Raw genomic sequence first — 19,695 nt, forward strand, 5'->3', positions numbered from 1 at the left:
GAGCAGCCAGGTGGCTATTGATTGGAACCAGGGGCCTCACGACAAAGTGACTATCAATACTTTGATTTTAATGGGATGCAGGCAAGCCTGTGAGAGTCAAGCCCACTGGTGTGGTTTTTTTTTGTGTTAATACCCATCGTGTCGTTGTAAAAGCAACATATTCCGTACTTTTGAGGCATACGTCTGGGGTCAAGAGACGGATGCCCAGATTATGTGAAAACAATTCTAGGGGCTTGGACTACATAGTAAAAAAAAAGGGGGGGAATAATAGAACTTAGTGTAAAATAATTTTATAAATGATCTTTTGTACCTTAGGACATCAAATTGTACAACTTTTGTATATATAAAAGCTTAGGAACTTCCTGTGTAGCAGAAAGAGAACACATTCCTACACTTTTAATGTATATGTTTGTTATAATGTCATGTAAACATATGCCCCATGTTTGTGCCTTTTAATTAGTTTGTCTCAATAAACAGAAATGTAGAGACGTCGTAGTTATGTGTGCATTGCCGTACAGTATTTGTATTTATGCACTGTTCCTTTTTCTATTTTTGTCAAGATCAGTGCATGAGGCAGCTTGCAAACCTTGCGATCACTTGCAAAAGTGCATTGTTCCAGGGATGCATATGTGCTCATTTAAAGATTTTGATCTGTATGTCTTGCCTGTTCTATACAGAAGAGGTAACCATTGATTGGAGCGAAACCATCAAAAAACCCTCTTCCATTAGTGGGAATGCCTCCCTGCCCTGGAAGAACTGTTTCCTGTTTTACAGAAGAATGAAAGACTACACACAAGCTCTTTTCATGAACTCCCCCACCCAGCCACAAGTTTCCTTGCATCAACGTATGTTATTACTGTACTCCTGATGTATAGTGGCTCTGTGCAGAGGAGATAAGTCATTCTCTGTTAGCTCTTGCACGATAATTCATGGAATGTTACCAATCCATTTTATCCTCCTTCACTCACAGTTCTTTGCACCCAATCCATTGTCTGGATATGTGATTTGGTAAGGTGGTGAATCAAACCACAGCTGCTTGCAGTTTGCTTAAACATAACACCCCATACATACATAGATGTAGAAAGGGGGAGGGCTCCAGAGTTGGCGATCACCCAGTAAGAACACTTGTGTAGGTGTTCCTGGTCAATGGTCCTGTCAAGAGCCTTTCCTACACATTGTAGGTAATGAATACATATAGAAGGTTGTATATAAGGACCAACCAGGTTGATGTGTTGGTTTTAATGGATGAATTACGTATGGAATTCTGCAGCACCGTGCTCCTACAAACTTAATGCATCCCAAATAGTTTGTGTGTATGTAACTCTTAAAGAGTTCACTGCCTGTGTTTTGCAAGCTCAAAGTAGTCATTCATCCACCTAGAAAGCAGGAAGCATCCTCAGCAGGTAAGTTCTACTGCCACTGTTTCAGGTGTTTTTTTTATTGTAAACCACCTTGTGATCCACATATGAGTGGTGGTGTAGAAATTTAATTAATAATAATAAAGTGGGCCACCCAGAGACAGTTCCTGTTTCCTGTTGCTCCAAACAGCAGTACTACAACAGATGGTTGGAAATTGCAGGTTGGGTGAGGCAAGGTTTTTTAAAATAATATTTCTTCTGTCCAGCTGGCTGTCAGGAGAGGGTCAGAGCTCTTTCCAGAAGTCTGAACTGATCTCTTGCAGAGGGCTTCCTTCCCATTCCATTGCTTCCTCTGTTTGGCTCCCCACACCTACATTAATTGAGCTGGCACACATCCAGCACTCTCATGTCACTTTAAACAGTCGTAGTTTCCCCCCAAAGTACCCTGGCATGTGGTTAGGTAAAGGTGCTGAGAGTTGCTAGGAAACCCCTATCACCCTTATGAAGAAGAAGAAGAAGAAGAGTTTGGATTTGATATCCCGCCTTTCACTCCCCTTCAGGAGTCTCAAAGCGGCTAACATTCTCCTTTCCCTTCCTCCCCCACAACAAACACTCTGTGAGGTGAGTGGGGCTGAGAGACTTCACAGAAGTGTGACTGGCCCAAGGTCACCCAGCAGCTGCATGTGGAGGAGCGCAGACACGAACCCGGTTTCCCAGATTACGTGACTACCGCTCTTAACCACTACACCACACTGGCACACTGAGTTAGAATTTCCAGAGTTCCCTGAGAAGACAAATGGATAAACCATTCTGGGAATTGTATCTGTGAAGGAAGTCAGGGTTTCACAGCTACCGTACCATTGGCACCCTTAACCAGTTCTTTTGGAGAAGCTGTGACTTAATGGTACAAGTGTCCTTTAAATACAGTGGTACTTCAGTTTACGGACTTAATCCATTCCGGTAGTCCATCCTTAAACCAAAACCGTTCTTAAACGGAGGAGCGCTTTCCCTAATGAGGCCTCCCGCCGCCAGTGCCCTTCCACTGTTTGGATTCTGTTCTTAGGCCAAGGTAAAGTTCTCAAACCAAGACAATATTTCCGGTTTTGCGGAGTTTGTAAACTAAATTGTTCTTAAAACCAGACTGTTCTTAAACCGAGGTACCACTGTATGTATGATATGGATGTATGTCTGACTGCCAACCTCATTCACCAGAGGAGCATTTTGAAATGTTTGTGGTCTTGTAGTCGTGACTTCCTTGGGTTACTGTTTTTGGGGGAAATGTAGGGGTGGAGGAAATCTCTTTGATAAGCTGGACCCAGGCCATTTTGGGGATTGTAGGTAATTACAGCCACCTTAAATTTAATCTGGGAGGCTCATTTTTTAAATTTTAAGTCTATGCAAAGACCTGATGCCTGTAGGCTTAATTAAAATACTGGTTGGTTGATAAACTTAAGTTTATTTTTTAAGCATTATTTACTGAAATGTGTGAAAGCTCAAGAAAATAATAAATATTTTGTGTCAAGACTGGATGCAGTTGGCTGTCATAGAGATGTATAACTTAGCAGTTGAGTGCCAGCAGGATTGGAGTCAAAAGTGGGTGTTCCTCTGAAACAGGAATCTGCTTACTCAAGATTTATTATTTACAGACTTTATTAATTGCTTTATATTAGAAATACCAAACAGTGTATAAAAATTATTTTTTTAAAATTCTTTGCTTTTAGCAAACAAACTCCATGAACAATTTTACCAAGCTTTTGGCTGTAATACTTGAAGCTAGTCGACCCAAAGCTAAGGCAAACTCTCACTGCAGTTTGGGCCTGTCACACCAAATTGGGTGAAGTCACACCAAAGTCATGTTTTGGTGTGCCATGTTTATTCAAATTGGCACCCTGCATGCAAACTTGGACGAAGAGCGCTGCCTCCACTTCGGGGACACTCATGTTGAGTTTGGTGGTGATACAGTGAGAGGTGGACAAGCCTATCGCCAAAAATGAGTGAAGTCACCCCATAGTGTCAGTTCAGTCTTCCATCTTGATTCAAAATGGTGTCTGCCATACCAGTATCGACTGCTGCCACGACCTCGGGAACTCTCCTGCTGAGTTTAGCGATGATAACCAGCATCAGGACCCACAGAGTGGACAGACCAAAGAACAAATGGCTTTCCAAAATAGATAGTACACAAGTGGGGAGTGCCTGATGCTGCCAGGCAATTCTTTAAAAAGCAAAAATATATTGTGATTTATAAATGGATAGTGTAATACGTGAGTTTGGACCCGGCAAGCCAATGTTACGAAGTTTTGCCAAAGTCATGTTTTGGTCCATCTTGATTCAAAATGGTCTTGGCATCCAAACATCAGCAAAGATTGCCCCTGCCTCCTCAGGAACCCTTGTTCTGAGATGGTGATAGATTGAGTGGTGTCAGAACACATAGGAGGCAAACAGGACAGACAAGCAATAAACTTTCCCAAATACATAAGAGTCTCAAGTATGGAGCGGCTGGCTGGCTGGCTGACAGTCTGAACACGAGCACTTCTGTTATGGGATGAGGATACAGTGCAATGTTTTGTTTCAGGCCCGGCTCATCTGATCTAAAACTCTTGTCAATAGTCCTGTTGATGTCTAGTTTTTTTTAAAATTCTGGGTTTTGTATTGTTAGCTGTGTTGTCAATTCACTTTACTACAGTTCTATCAAGCTCCATGCCTTCTCTCTGACCTACGCTTTGAAACAAGACTGGATGATTAATATTTTAGCAATCATTTGCTGGCTGTACTTCAAAGCCAGCTTGAAATGATAAAAAGTCATTGGCGCTAGGCAAATAGCAGTGTTGGTTTTTAAAAAACAAAAAAACCCCTGCCTGATTGTAAAAGTGCACTTTGCCCTCCTCCCATTTATAATAAAATGGCTTGAAAGCCAGACAAAAATCCACAAATGCAAAACGTGGAATATTCTGCATGTCAGACAGAAAATGACATGCACAGCACTCCAGAGGATGGATCACTGGGTGAGTGAACATTTGAGTAATTATAGCTGGCCACAGGCTAACCATGATTCATAGGAATAACTGTTCTTTAAAAAGAAAAACAAAGGAAGTACCTTTTGGGCATTTGACAGTCATATCCTAAAGATGAGTAATAGCTCTTTATTTCGGTTCCAGACTTCAGCTCCATTTCCCCCCATCATTAAAGTTGTGTTGATCCTGCAGACGATATAAATACAGTAACAGGCACTTGTTTTTTATTTTTTTATTTGGTCCGATTTATTTGTCTAGCAGTGCAATCCTGGGTATATGAGCCACTGTTTCACAGTGCTTAATCCCTAGTACAGGGTGGGGGTGGAGATTTCAGCCCAATTTCCCTAATGGGCACAAACCAATGGTGAGTGTGGCCCACTGGGACAGGTGGGCTGGAATGCAGGGAGGCCAACAGTAGGTGGAGTCAGAGCCAACGGCGGGTAGAGTTGGAGCCAGTGAATTTTGCCTCCACTCTCCTTGCCGAGTTCTCCAAAGGCAACACTGCTACTGAGGAGAAGTTGGCACTGCCACCCCCTCGACTGGTTTGCAGCAGGTAGGCAGGTGAGGTCTGGCTGAGGGCACGCTGAGCTTGGCGGAACAGTGCCCCAATTTGCCCTGATGGACCAGGTGGGGCACTGGATGTGATTGTTGCCCTTGTACAGTAGGCTACAGCCTAGCTACATACATGTACATCTCTCTCCAGACAAGCAAGAAGCATGAAGAATAAGAAGAGTTTGGATTTGATATGCCGCTTTATCACTACCCGAAGGAGTCTCAAAGCGGCTAACGTTCTCCTTTCCCTTCCTCCCCCACAACAAACACTCTGTGAGGTGAGTGGGGCTGAGAGACTTCAGAGAAGTATGACTAGCCCAAGGTCACCCAGCAGCTGCATGTGGAGGAGCGGGGAAGCAAACCCAGTTCACCAGATTACGAGTCTATTGCTCTTAACCACTACACCACACTGAATGTAATTGAAGGACACAAATAAACCCAGAGGAGGAGGAGGAAGCTGACAACCAGTGCCACCCCCTTGGCTGGTTTTAGTGTCTCAGCTTTGTCTATGCTGGCTTCGTCATGTCCACAGTATGGAAGATGGCAGAATCCCCAAGGACGTGGTCTATGGGCAGCTGGCTTTCAGCACCAGGCCAGTTGGCAGACCAACCGTGTTACAAAGATGTCTGCAGCTGGCACATGATGTGGCAGCTAGCAACACCAACTCTGCCATCTGGGAATCCCTTGCAGACAACCACAGTGCCTGGAGATAGGCAGTCAGGTTGTGAGCAGAGGAGAAATGACTGCTGGGAGGAAGGCAGAGAGGGGAAACGCCCTGGTGCATCTGCAGCAGCACAACTGGATGCCTTCATCTGCCCCAGCTGCAACAAAACATGTCTCTCCCGTATCAGTCTCTGCGACCACAGCGGGTGCTGCAACCTTCCAAAAGCTTGGCCTCACCCCCAATGGCGTATTTAGCTAGGTGGGGTGCTGGCTGAGGGTAGACTGAACCTGGGGCAACCCCCTCCCCCCAGTTCAGATTGCAAAGCACTTGAGAGGAACCTGAGGTTTAATATGTGTTAATAAAGGATAGTAACTGAGTTTTTTTGTTTGTTTCTTTGGGGCAGATGAGATGGTGCTCTATTTATGGATGCTACCTTGCAAAGTGTGCTATTGGATGCTAAAAATACCAGCCCAGGTGACACAAGTAGGGCTTTGCCCGTCTAGAATGGTTGGGTACCTAGTGATGAATGGGAGGAAGGCGAGACTGACTAGGCCTGACTCATCAATCCTAGTTTGCATGAGATTGCCTTATACAGGATCAGACGGTTGATCATTTTAGCTTGGTATAAGACAGCTTCCTATGTCCTTAAAAATCACACCTATCACACGTGATCTGAAAGGTGGGTATGTTGGACCTGAAGCCCTGCAGATGCTCTGGACTACAATTTCCATCAGCCTGAGCTGGCAATGCTAGTCTTCTCTGGTTTTGTCATGCTCATTATGTTCTGTGGACTGGTTGTTTTGGAGAAGGGGGAAAGCACCTGTCTCTACAGGAGGCAGACTGGAGTTTGGGGGAAGTGTCATCACTGTTCTGGTGACCCACAGCTCTGCTTCTCCAGAACATCTCAGTCAGGAGAGGCTGTGCACCATCGGGACCAGTGTTTCACAAACTTGGGTGTCCAGATTTTTTGGACTACAATTCCTGTCACCCCAGCTAGCAGAACCAGTGGTCAGGGATGATGGGAACCGTAGTTCAAAAGCAGCTGGAGACCCAAGTTTGGGAAACACTGATCTGGACCATGGTCTGGGCAAAGTGGCAGACTGGATGGGGCCCAGTAAACTGATCCTGAACCCTGGGAAGACTGAAGTGCTATAGATTGGAGGTTCCCGAGTCGGTGTTCTCCTGAATTTTTGTCACTAGAGGCCCAGTGGCTAGGATTGCCTTTTACCTACCACAGCTGGTGTATCAATTATGGCCATTCTTGGACAAGGATAGTTGAGGCCACGGTGATTCATAGAATCAGGAAGGGACCCAGCAGATCATCTAAGTTCAATCGGCTGCAATGCAGGAATATGCATCTGTCCCCTACGGGGATCGAACCTGCAACCTTGGCGTCATCAGCACCATGCTCTAACCAACTGAACTATCCAGGCTGAGCACTGATAGCCTCAAGACTCCATTATTGCAGTGCAATGGGGCTACCCTTGAGTGCCTGGTCTAGAGGCTCCAACTGGTGTCGTCTTCTGCATTTGCAGCACCAAAGTGACCTCTCCGGGGTGCAAGCCTGGACAGAGTGTCTGGAGGTCCTGGGCTGCCCAGATAACAAGAGACCTCTCTTGGCCTTGCTGATGTGGTCCAAAGGAAAGCAGAGAAAGTCATTTAGGACCAGGAGTTGCCAGAAGCAGGAGGACAAGGCACCACCCAACCGTCTTAGGGACTCCATTCCAGATTTACTCCTGGAGGGTTTACTCCTTAGCCTTTTCTTCTCCTGAAGATGTCCCGCAACACACTGGGCACAGATTTGCCCTCCCCCTGAATCAACAGGCACCTCATTACTGCATTTAATGTTACTGCCTTGGTCTTCTAAGCCAACTAGGCCCACTAGGAGGGTTGGGTGGACCCGACATCTTATTGGGAGGGACATCTCTCAGAGGTGGAGCATCTGCTTTGCTTGCAAAAGGTCCCAGGTTCAATCCCCAGCCTCTCCAGGTCAGGCTGTTAATGTCCCTTCCCTGAAACCCTGGGAAACCACTGTCAGTCAGTGAGCTGCGTGCACTAAGGGCCTGACTCTGTGGCAGGAGCTTAAACCAGTTGCTACCTCGGGGGAGGTCTCGGTATTTTAATGTTGCTTGTTAGTAAAAACACATGGGAAATGAGTTTTTTTATTTTTTTCAAAATGTTGGGTTATGGGTTGTAGCCAATGCCAGTTTGCTACATCACTCTACTGAAAATAATGAACACGAGTCACTTGGGTCTATTAATTTTAATGGGTCTACGCAGAGTAACACTGAGTTTTGCCCACCTACCAATTACTTGCAGCACTGTCTGAAACGTTGTTGTTGTTGTTATTATTATTATTGTTATTATTATTATTATTATATTGGTCGTATACTTGTTGAGCTTGTCTCTTAGCCCGGGAGCGCAATACTGAGGAGTCGCAATTTGATATAATGTGCTGCTCGGGTCCTCATGCCATGTGGACCCGCGCGTGACGGACCGGGGCCACCACGTCTTGGGTCTGAAGAACCCCAATAGCAAGGGAAATTAGGGGGAAAGCAAACTCCCGGCCAAATTTGGGAGCTGCTCTTGTCCTTTGTGAGCCCCTCCTCTTTCTCTCTCCCCCCCCCCCCGCCGTGTTCTCGACACCCTCGGTCTCCCCCCCCCCCGCTTTCCTCCTCAAATCTGTGCCACTTGTGGCGAGGCGGCCTTCCTACGGGGAGGAGGGGTGTGTTACACAGCTGCGTTTCAAACAACCGGCCGCTAGGCTTGGGGAGGGGAAAAGGTGGGGGGGCTAAGGGAGGCAGAGAGAAAGGCAGCTTCGCCCGCCGTTACGTTGCCCTCCTGTGTTTGCAATGGATCGGTGTGACCATCGGGGAGGGAGAGGCGATCCAGCGAGCGGCCACACCAGCATACATTAAAAGGAGCGACCAACCTGCCCCCCCCCTCTCCAAGGTCTTGGATACGGAGGAGGAACAACTGCGAGGGAACTAACGTAGGTAGACCGGGGGAGCGAGCGGGGAGGGAGAAGCGGGCGTAGCTCTTCTCCTACAGGGGAGGGGTCGGCGGCGGCAGGAGGATCCTTGCAACACCCAGCGCGCTCTCCCTACCCATATCTTCGGCTAGCCCTATCCTGCTTCTTTCCCCGGCAGCCCAGCGGTGTCGCGCGTCTCCCTTCCGAGCCCTCCTCGAGTGGCGCGGGTAAGCTTTGGAACGTTGGGGGTGGGGAGCGGGGCGGGGGGAGGGGCCCCTTTGGAACGCCGAGGAGCCTTTTGGAACGCCGGGGACGGAATTGTGGCTACTTTCCGCAGCTTCCCTTTTTGCGCGCGCCGAGCGTTCGCTTAGAGACCCTCCCCGCGGGAAAAGGGAAATAAAGGGGGTTGGGAACCCCAGCCCCGAAACGCGGCGGCCGTTCCTACCCGGGTTTCCGAAAGCTGTAGCAGCTGACTTTCCAGCCCACCCACCTACCCCGCGTCTCCCCTCCATAGCGGCCTGTTTTGGAGCCCGCGGTGCCTCTCGCCTCCCTCTCCCTTTGCGCCGTCGGAGGGCCCTCTCCTCTAACGAGGCGCGTTCTCGGCTCTGCTTTCGGTTCCTCGCTCCTAGAAGGACCTGGCGGATTGGAGGCGGGTGGGTTGGCTGGTGTCCCTGCGCTTCTTCCTTCTCCTCCAGGCGGTCATGTTCCCCACCTCCTTTTGCCGCCACCCCCTTATTTCAACTGCGAGGGGCGTGTGGTTTGGAGGGCGCAGATAAGAGCGTCTAGCCCGGTGTAAAGGGGCAAAAAGGGGTGTGTATGGGTGTGTTTTTAAGCAAAATGAGCTTTGCTTTGGGAGGGGGCAGAGAGAGAGGGAAGCTGGCAAGCATGGCTGATGTGAGATGGGAATCAAGGAAGAGTTGGGAGTTGATTCGTTGTTGTTTTGACACCTACCTTTCAAAGTTTACTTCTTGTTTGCATAATGAGGCGCTGGAAGGCTGCTTTGGAGAGGTTTGGGACCTCCTCTCTTTCCCCAACGCTCATTATTTAGGAGGAACTGGTCCTGGAATTGTATTTCTGCTATTTCTCTCTCCTCTTCTCACAGCCCCTCTCCCAAATAATCTACTTTCCCACCTCCATTCCACAATAGTTGCACATTTGTTTCACTTTCTCTCTCAAATTTCTTCCAAGTTCAGCATCATAGTAGTAATAATCCGCAGTATTCTCATGAATGAATATATATACTGCTTAATTGCCAAACACACCTTTTAATCAACTTACAAGTATAAAACCAATTACAAAATAATATAATGGCGTGTAAATAAGAATGCACAATAAAACAATTCGACTGAAACATTGAAATAAGCATCCATGTATAAAAAAAGCAAAGCAAACACCTTTGAAGAGTGCAGCAGTTTAAAAAAAGCAATTAAAAGAATTAAAAATTAAATATAGTAATAGTAATAAGTGTTTGCATTGAACTGGAGTGTTCTGATGCTGCCAATAATGTATTATTGTAATCCACGTGACACCCCTGTCAGGTATGCCTATGGTATTATCTCCACCTTGCAGAGGGCATAACTGAGGCAGAGAAAGAATGGCTTGTTTAAGGCTACATAGTTCTTGTGGGAGGTAAGATGAACTGATTTTACTCTACTATGTAATGCCAGTGCTTGGTTAAAAAAGAAAAATGAGAGGTTCTGTATCCTGAATGGTGGGCTATCAGTTGTAATAAACAGGACCTAGTTATGGCTGGTTTATTAGTTTATTAGTTTCTTCAATTTTGATACACACCAATGCAGTTCCATTTCTGAAATCTGTCTCTACTTTGTCACATAAATGCTATTGCTTGAGTGGCATGGGAAATTGGCTACCTTTGTGCAGGTAAAAGCATCCACTAGTGTCTCTCAAACGCTCCAATTCGACAAAAAAGGTAGCAGAAAGTTTGCTGTGTGGGATCCACTGGTGGTCTACTAGGTTTCATTGGGTTCTTGGGCTGAAGTTGGAAGTGACTGAACTGTCAGATTGTTTCCGAGTTTCCGAGCCGCACTGTTATGATTGAAAAGATTTGGTTCTCATTGTCTGGCTCACTCTTGGCCAGTTGGAGTCTTGCTCCCCACCTGAGAATTGATGCAGAAGCATCGCTGACCACATTGTCTGCCAGGTAAAATGGCACAGACAGTTCCCAGCACAAGGAAATAAATGCAGAAAGCGCTTTTCTATGGGAAGGATGTTTCTGAGAAGAATCTTCCTTCTTCTGTCAAAGTCATTTTGATGGTTTGGATGTTGCCTGGGAGTTTTCATTGTTAACTGTTGTGACAGGATTTTATTTCATTGATAGCTGTTGATGACATGCCCATCCAAGGATGGAAATGCTTGAAATCTGCTTGGAATTTTGAAACTTGCAAATAAGGAAGGTGGCAGAGACCATGGATTGGTTTATTGGCTGGTGATGTCACCGATGTCCTTTTCCTTGTTGCTGTTCTTTGTAGAATTGGGCAGACCACAGGTTTTCCAAGATCAGTTTATTAACTTTGACCCTCTCATCTTTCTCACAGCACCTCTCTGACTTGGGCAGATAAAATATTTTAGAAGGAGCAATTTGATAGGCTTAGTTGCAGGCATCTGAAAGATATTACTGGTACCTTGATTCTACCACACAGAAGTGATTTTATGTTCCATTCTTTTGTGCAACACCTTAACAGAATATATTTAATTAGATGCAGATGCAATTCCAAAATGTGGAATAAAGTTTAAATATGAAGGTGGGAAATGAATACAAAACGAAATACGATCTTCCTCCTGGAATAGAATTATTCAGGCTCTGCAATCCTGTACACACTTGAATTCAACAGGGCTTAGCAGACATGTATAGGATTGCACCGTAAATCTGCTATGTATTTGGACAGCTGCCTGTTAGCTATGCATTCGGACATCTCTTAAAATATAATCAAAATTTGTGTGATGATTCCTGAGATCCATGAGCAGGTTTTTGCCTGTGTTTGGATACAACTGAACATCACTTTGAATCAAGATGGTGGGCTGAACCTTTCGAAATTGCACTGATTGTAACTACTCCGAGCAATACAAGGGATGAGGCTACTAGACTATATATTTCATCCTGTGTTCTGTACATCAACTGCTCCCGTTTATTAGTGACCCAATTAAAGAAACCTTAGTTGGCTGATTGTATGAATTTTGGTTGGTTGATTAACTAAATTTGCATAAATTCACCAATGGATAAAACAATATCTGAATAGTTCTTTAAACTTGTAAAACATCTTGACCTATTTTTTATTACTCATTTTGCATAGGTCTCTGAAAGGTGAGCTTCTTCGCCTACAGACCCACTTGAGTGTTGTCATCCTTCTGTGCAGTGCTCAAAATTCCTCTGGCGTGTTTTGCAACTGGTGCATGCCCAGTTGCGACCACCTGCATTCTGCCCTTCTGGTGCCAATGAGCATCTTTTAAAAGTGGGGTTTGATCACAGGGCAGCATTTCAGATTTTGGGAGGTGGTGGGGGCAAAGAGAAAAGATAATCAAGGTTTAAAGCATATTTTTCCCAATCTGGCGACCTTCAGATGTCGCTAGGCTACAACTCCCATCATCCCTGACTATTCAGCTAGAGCTGATAGAAGTTGTAGTTGAAAACATCTGGAAGGCACAAAGGTGATGCAAAGGCCAGGGTTGGGTTTTTTTGATACCCTGGGAGTTAAATTGCCAATTTAAATTTCCCAGAAACAGCATGCTTTAAGAGCATTTGCTGTGGTTACTTTTTAAAAGACCCATAATTATTGTGATATGATTGGCACAGGTTAGAATACCACCCCCTCCCAAGTAATGGGACTGTGCCTTCCAGCATGAAAGCCCATTTAATAGTTTATTGTTGGTTTGCTATTATCCTGGGCGTGCTTTCCTTGGAACAGGCCCCACTGAATGCTGGGAGACTTCTGAGTGAATATGCCTGGAACTGGGTTCCAGCTCTGAAGCATCTTTGAGCAGGCTCGAGATCTAGGTGTGTTGTGGAAGCCAGTGAGTGGGACAAATGCATGGACTTAGCCTATGAATTTGATCCCTGTGTCCTCAATGTCTCTTAGTGTATCGAAATTAATTTGGGAACTGCTTGCTGACAGCCTGGATCACAGATGTCTGTTTTCTAAAACGATGTGGTTTATTTCCCTTTGTTAATAAAGAATTTTACATTCCTGTGGGCTGACAATAACTCGGCTTTGGATTAAAGTCTGCAAATGTTTCCAACTCGGAACATACCTTCTCTTCGCCTCTTAATGTAAAGAGTACATTTTCCAGATGCCATCTAATACTGCAGTAATATATAGATTTGCAGCCCTCCAGATGTGCTGGTGAAAACTGGCCTGGGAGAGGTGTCTGTGTGTGGGCAGAAACTGCTTCCACTTCACTTCCTGAATCTTCCTCACCTCCTTGTATTTTGTTTTCCTCTTGGTCTCTTTAATCTCGGATGCTACCAAGTGTTTGGTCGCTATGCCGTCGAAGAGAAGCGGGAATCAAGCTTTGCAAGAACTGAGCTGCTAGGTCTAACCTCAGAGCACCTTGCGAAAGCTCAGCAAATCAGAGAGAGGAGATCGGCTGAAGTTCAAGTTCAGACCTTGAACGGAGCAGAAGAAGACTTAAAATGAGTGGTGAAAGAGTGGGCCAACCAGTTCTATCTGTCTGATGGAGATCTGAAGTGGAGGCTGCGATCCTCTGTACACCTTCCTGAGAGTAAGCCCTATGTAAGACAGTGGGGGTGTTTCTTAGGTGGCAACATCCCCATATTTAAATCACACTGGACACCAAGGAGAACTGTGGTAATAATAATAATAATGATTATTATTATTCTTATTTTTACCCCGCCCTCCCCAGCCAAGGCTGGGCTCAGGGCGGCTAACAAGCAATAATAAAAACAAGCTGAATGAATACAATTTAAAAACAAGATTAAAATACAACAATTAAAATATTGAAACATTAAAATATTAAAAATGCAGCCTCATCACAGGAGGAGAAAGGAAAAAGGAAAAAGAAAGAGGGAGAGGGAATCAAATTGGCTCCAAGCCAAAGGCCAGGCGGAACAACTCTGTCTTACAGGCCCTGCGGAAAGAAATCAGATCCTGCAGGGCCCTGGTCTCATGAGGCAGAGCGTTCCACCAAGTTGGGGCCAGTGCTGAAAAGACCCTGGCTCTGGTTGAAGCCAATCTAACTTCCTTAGGGCCCGGGACCACTAGGGTGTTGCTCTTTATGGACCTTGAGGCTCTCCGTGGGGCATACCGGGAGAGGCGGTCCCGTAGGTACGAGGGTCCTAGGCCATGAAGGGCTTTAAAGGGTAAGGGATGAAAGCCATGGCTGAATCCTCTTTGTAAGCAGGAGAATCAAAATTGCCACTGGGTGCACCAGTGTGGTAACCCATGTGCAAAATGTCCCGGCTGCATGCTACCCAGGCAAGGAACGAGATAAACACCATTGTGCATGCTGGCTGGACTGATGGGAGCTGGAGTCCAATGGCACCACCAGCCAGGGCTCAGCACATCTGATTACATAAGTAAAACTTGCATGTGATAAAGTGCTTGGAGGATTGTTGGGGCAGAGGACTGAGGAAGCTCAGCATTGCGTTATTGGTTGGTATTTTCCAAATCAACCCTGTGGTGTTTTTTTAAATGGGAAAACTATCAGAATCCAGTGGTGGAGAAATGGGATGGATGGCGGCTAATGGATTGAAGTTGAATCCCGACAAGACAGTAGTACTGTTTTTAGGGACGGGGGGCCAGCAGGTGTGGGGGGACACCCTGGTCCTGAATGGCATAACTGTGCCCCTGAAGGACCAGGTCTGGGAGTCATTCTGGACTCATAACTGCCCATGGAGGCGCAGGTCAATTCTGTGTCCAGGGCAGCTGTTTATCAGCTCCATCTGGTACACAGGCTGAGACCCTACCTGCCCACAGACTGTCTCGCCAGAGTGGTGCATGCACTGGTTATCTCCCACTTGGACTACTGCAATGCGCTCTGTGTGGGGCTACCTTAGAAGGTGACTCAGAAACTACAATTATTCCAGAATGCGGCAGCCAGACTGGGAGCGGCCGCCAAGACCACATAACACCAGTCCTGAAAGACCTACATTGGCTCCCAGTACATTTCCGAGCACAATTCAAAGTGTTGGTGCTGACCTTTAAAGTGGCCTCGGCCCTGTATACCTGAAGGAGCGTCTCCACCCCCATCATTCAGCACGGACACTGAGATCCAGCACCAAGGGCCTTCTGGCGGGTCCCATGCTGTGAGAAGTGAAGCTACAGGGAACTAGGCAGAGGGCCTTCTCAGCAGTGGCACCCACCCTGTGGAACGCCCTCCTATCAGATGTTAAGGAATTACATAACATTTAGGAAACATCTGAAGGCAGCCCTGTATAGGGAAGCTTTTTAAGGTTTAATGTTTTGTTATGTTTTTATATATGCTGGAAACTGCCCAGAGTGGCTGGGGCAACCCAGTCAGATGGGTGGGGTACAAATATACTGTTGTTGTTGTTGTTGTTGTTGTTGTTGTTGTTAAATTATTTGTTAAGATATAGATACAGCAGGCAGGATTTAGTAAAAGAAAACCAATTTAGGGAGCAGTCCAAATAGCTTTTGAAATTGGTGCATTTATGTCCTCTGAAGCTCATGAAGTTGAGCAAATACAGACACAGCCATTTCTCTGAGGCCACATCAGTGCATTTCTGGGACGTCTGCTCTTGGGTATTTGCAGTCTTTTCCGCTGCACGGCTTTGCCGCCTGATGCTTATTGTAATGGCTCAAGAGCTAATGTCCTAAATCCAAAATAAATTAAAAGGTGTTCCTTCATTTACCGCAACAAAATGACTTCCTCCTCCTCCTGCCTCTAAATCCTGGGCTGGCTATTAGTTTCCTGGCTCCGTGTTGGGGGAGTTATTATCCTCTGTTCTTCCAGCATCTCAAATCTCCCTTGCAAGATTTTTAATTTAAAATCTAATTAGCTAAGCACGCAGTCGGGTTGTCATAGGTAACGGAAGCGGACGCTTTGTTGTTGAGGCCTGCGGATGGCCTTTCAAGATAGCCTTTGTGCATTCAGCAAAGGACTTTCGGGGTGGCAATGGTGTTGTTGAGACCTCTTAACGATGATTGGTTGGGCTGCTGGGCTGTCACAGAGGGACTGAGCAATCGGAAGGCCTCTATTGATTGCGCTGCTCAAATTCTAAAAGAGGGCTGGGGCAGAATGAATGGTCTGGGGCAGGGAATCTGGGGAACCTGTTGCCCTCCAGAGGTTGCTGGATTATAACCCCTGCCAATTCTGACTACTCTGACTACTGGCCATGCTGGTTGGAATAGAATCAATATTTGGAGTGCCCATCCCTAGCCTAGGGAATTTTGAAAGCCCTGGTGTTCTCTGGGGGAATCTACATTCCTTCCCTTAACCTGAACCTTTGCTAGGTAAGCTAAAATAAACGGATGTCTAGTTGTGCCCACCTTTACCACAGACCCCACAAGTGTCCCAAATTATTTGGGACAGCCCGAATTGGCAGAAGGTGCCCCTTCTTCTCCACCCAATCCCAAATGTCCCAGTTTTGCACCCCCATGCTGGTTGAGGGAGCAAAAGATGGGCGTTTTCCAGTTCTGCTATGGTGCGAGTCCAGAAACAGGTCCAAAAACTTAACCTTGACCTCCTCTTTCGGAAATTTGTCCGTGGTGCCCAAAAAGGAGGCGGAGGGCAGGGAAAAGCCCAGAGAATCACTGTGCCACCCACCTACTGAATGGGAAGTGCTGTAGGAAGGCAGTGTGGTGCAGCAGTTAGAGTGTTGGACTATGACCTGGGAGATCAGGGTTCAAATCCCCACTCGGCCATGAAGTTCACTGGGTGACCTTGAAGTCAGTCACAGCCTCTGAACCTCCCTCACAGAGTCATTGTAGTAATTATCTGAGGGGGTGGGATGGGCCATGCACTCCTTGGGGGAAAAGGTGGGATAATGAGTAGGTAAGCAGAAGGGCTTATTTATTTAAGAAAGCTGGAGATACCAGCCAGAGGGAGATGGCAGCCGGACATCCAGAGATCTCTATGTGGTCGTAATTGGACCCACACCAGTCGTAAAACACATCTGGTGCCTGGCTAATTTCTAGCACTGTACAGAACATTGGGTCAGCTGCTTGGAGACCCTTAGCTAATCATGGCTGGGATGGGAAGCATCCAGTCAGGAGGGAGAGAGGTCGGAAAAGTTTGATTTTACAGTTTAGCTTCAAGATAGGGCCCGGATTGGGAAGTTGGTAGGATAGACATGGCAAATTCCTCAGGCGGAGGGAAAGGTTCTAGAAAGTGGCTAGACTTTTTGTTTTTTTTACAGGCGGGGTAGAGCAGATAGCCATTCTAAGAGAGCGCTAGATTTCCTGGTTTCGTTGAAGAGACTTGTAAGTAAATTTCTCTTTTTAGCCTGGAATGGTGTTTATGACTGATCCTAAGTGTTGTGCTTTTATTAGTGAAACCATTGAAAGTGTCTATTAAAATAAAGTACGGTATTGTATCCAGTGTGCCTCGGCTTTAATTTATTCCCAGAACTGGAAATAAATTGCCTTGGGACCTCCTCGCTGCAGATTCTTAGTGTTTGCTGTCACTCATCAAAAATCCCTGCATTCACACTTGATTTATACAGGGAGTGACCAAGGATAGATTTCCTATTCTCAGTCCTGTTGCCTCTGGACTTTGTCACACCTTCTGACTCTAAAATTCTGTGATTCCAGGTGGGAATGTTTCCAGTTGTCATTTGCAAATGGCAGAATTGCAGCCCATTAAATAAGTAGATAATAATACATGGGTTCTAATTTTTCTGAGCTCGTTCTAATAGGCAAGGAGGTTATACGTTGCATGCTGGATCTGAAATTAAAGGCACGAGTTGAGACCAGAATTAACATTCTCACGTTGCAGGTTGGACTTTGATTTAACATGAATGTTGTGCTCAAAGCTGCTCACAGTAATCACAATAGCGGTATAAAAGAACAATAATTGCAATCACGATAATATCAAATACAGTAGCATATAAAGCAAAGAACAACCAATTCATCAAAACAATTGATGCAATTTAATAAAGCCATAGTAGTTCAGATTTCAGTGTGCATCATAAAATCATAGACTTGTGGAGATAGAAGGGGCAGCAGGGTCCAGGCCTCTGCAATGCAGGAATCTTTTGCCCAACGTGTCTTGAACCCACAACCCTAAGATTAATCGTCTCATGCTGTACCAACTGAGCTACCAAGGCAGATAAGAAAACACATAGGGCTCGTTGATGAGTTGGTCTTTGGTTGGAGTCAAACTGGAAATGCAAGACATGGGTGTTTTTAGTCTGTGAAATGGGTGCAATGCCATAAGCTGGTTTGAGAGGCAGGAGTGAAATCAAGGCCATCCAATTGTATCAACATGTGTCCCTGGGGAGGAGTCATAATTCTGTGCATGTGTAGTGCTTGCAGAAAGTCCTAGCTTTTATTCCTGGCACCTCCAGTTGAAGAGATAAGGTGGCAAGTTGATGAGGAAATCTCTCCAGATTGTTAAATTTTGCAGTCCTTGCGGACCAAGTTTGTCAGATGGGCGGGGCTGCCTTCCTGTCAATCACCTGATGTCACAATGGTGTCGGTAGGGATATTGCAGAGTGCTCTCATAACCACCCAGCACAGTGATGGCCAAACCTCGCCCTCTAGCTCTTTGGGGACTACAACTCCCATCATCCCTAGCTAATAGGACTAATGGTCAGGGATGATGGGAATTGTAGTCCCAAAACAGCTGGAGCTGTTTGGCTATGCATTTTTTTAAAAATGGCCAACACAACTGGCTTTGCTGCGGTAATAGCTCATTATTTTAATGTGCTGGAATCCCCATTGCTTACAAAAAAGGAGTGGGGCACAGGCTTGCATTACTTTTAGGGAGGAGAAGGAGTTGGGCTACATGTTTTTCCTATTAAAAAAAAAATCCAGGCCAAAATCTTACTACGAAGTTTCCGCAGTAGGTGGGAGGGAAGCAGGAAATCGAGTTATGTTCTGCAGAAATAAATATTTCTCTGGGTAGCTTTGCAATGGGCCTGGCAGTTGATTAGGTTGTGTGTGAGTCACTCTTAATTCATCCTGTAATTAGGACAGCTGTGCGTGTGTGTGTCGTAGAGTTAGAATAGTGTAATGATTTAGCTGTGGCTTCTCATGGTATTTTAATTTTGTTTGTTTTTTTGTCCTATTGTATGATGTATTATTTAACACATGTCTCATTTTTGTAAGCCCGTCTGGGTACTTACTTAACGATCAAGTGGTTCTTGTTGTTTTCGTTGCTGTCGCTGTTGTATAGCCAAGAAACTGAACTACAAATCAGGAGAAGCCGAATTCGAATCTTGCCCCTACATTAATTCACTCGGTGAACATAAAAGCTTAGCAGGGCTGTTTGTATGCTCTTCAGGGTACCTGGGTTGAATTTTTATTCATTTACTTGCCTGAAAACTGCACCTATATTCCTCCTTTCTTCCAAGGAGCTCACGATGGTGCTCATGACTCTTCCTGTCCCCATCTTATCCTCACAACAACCCTCTGAGGTAGTTTAGCTTCTGTCTTTCCCTATACCTTCTGCTTGGATCATCATCCAGGACTTTTCTCCGTAGGCCCTGGATGACTGGAGGGTGAGTGAATGAAACTTTTAGGGTGACGCTGTGGGTTAAACCACAGAGCCTAGGACCTGCCAATCAGAAGGTCGGCGGTTCGAATCCCCACGACGGGGTGAGATCCCGTTGTTCAGTCCCTGCTCCTGCCCACCTAGCAGTTCGAAAGCACGTCAAAGTGCAAGTAGATAAATAGGTACCGCTCCGGCGGGAAGGTAAACGGCGTTTCCGTGCGCTGCTCTGGTTCGCCAGAAGCGGCTTAGTCATGCTGGCCACAGGACCCAGAAGCTGTACGCTGGCTCCCTCGGCCAGTAAAGCGGGATGGGCACCGCAACCCCAGAGTTGGCCACGACTGGACCTAATGGTCAGGGGTCCCTTTACCTTTACCCGCTTAAACTCCAACTCCCATAAGCTCCAGCCAGCAATTGTGAATGGTCAGGGATGGGGAGAGTTGTAGTCCTGCAGCGTCTTAAGAGAGCTACAGGTTTCTCAGGCCTTCTAAA

The 19,695-nt window shown here is 46.1% G+C and overlaps 1 protein-coding gene and 1 long non-coding RNA gene across 3 annotated transcripts in view; one reads left to right on the forward strand and one right to left on the reverse strand.

Moving 5' to 3' along the window:
- Nucleotides 1-2,990: 2,990 nt before the first annotated feature.
- On the reverse strand, nt 2,991-9,968 carry LOC309519730. Its single transcript, XR_014213986.1, has 3 exons — nt 9,051-9,968; nt 4,453-4,555; nt 2,991-3,750 (listed from the first exon to the last, which is right to left on the reverse strand). It is a non-coding gene; the product is annotated as an uncharacterized lncRNA (long non-coding RNA).
- CUEDC1 (CUE domain containing 1) overlaps nt 8,357-19,695 on the forward strand; it is a 56,546-nt gene continuing 45,207 nt past the window's right edge. Inside the window, exon 1 of one of the 2 annotated variants that reach the window (XM_082200836.1) lies at nt 8,357-8,577. The gene's annotated coding sequence lies outside the window, so the exon portion shown is untranslated. Of the gene's footprint in view, nt 8,578-8,633; nt 8,784-19,695 lie in introns of those variants that run through there. The other variant, XM_082200837.1, reaches the window with a different exon arrangement.

The sequence above is a fragment of the Podarcis vaucheri genome (genome assembly GCF_965113315.1).
Source record: "Podarcis vaucheri genome assembly, chromosome: 15".
NCBI classification, from domain to species: Eukaryota; Metazoa; Chordata; class Lepidosauria; order Squamata; family Lacertidae; genus Podarcis; species Podarcis vaucheri.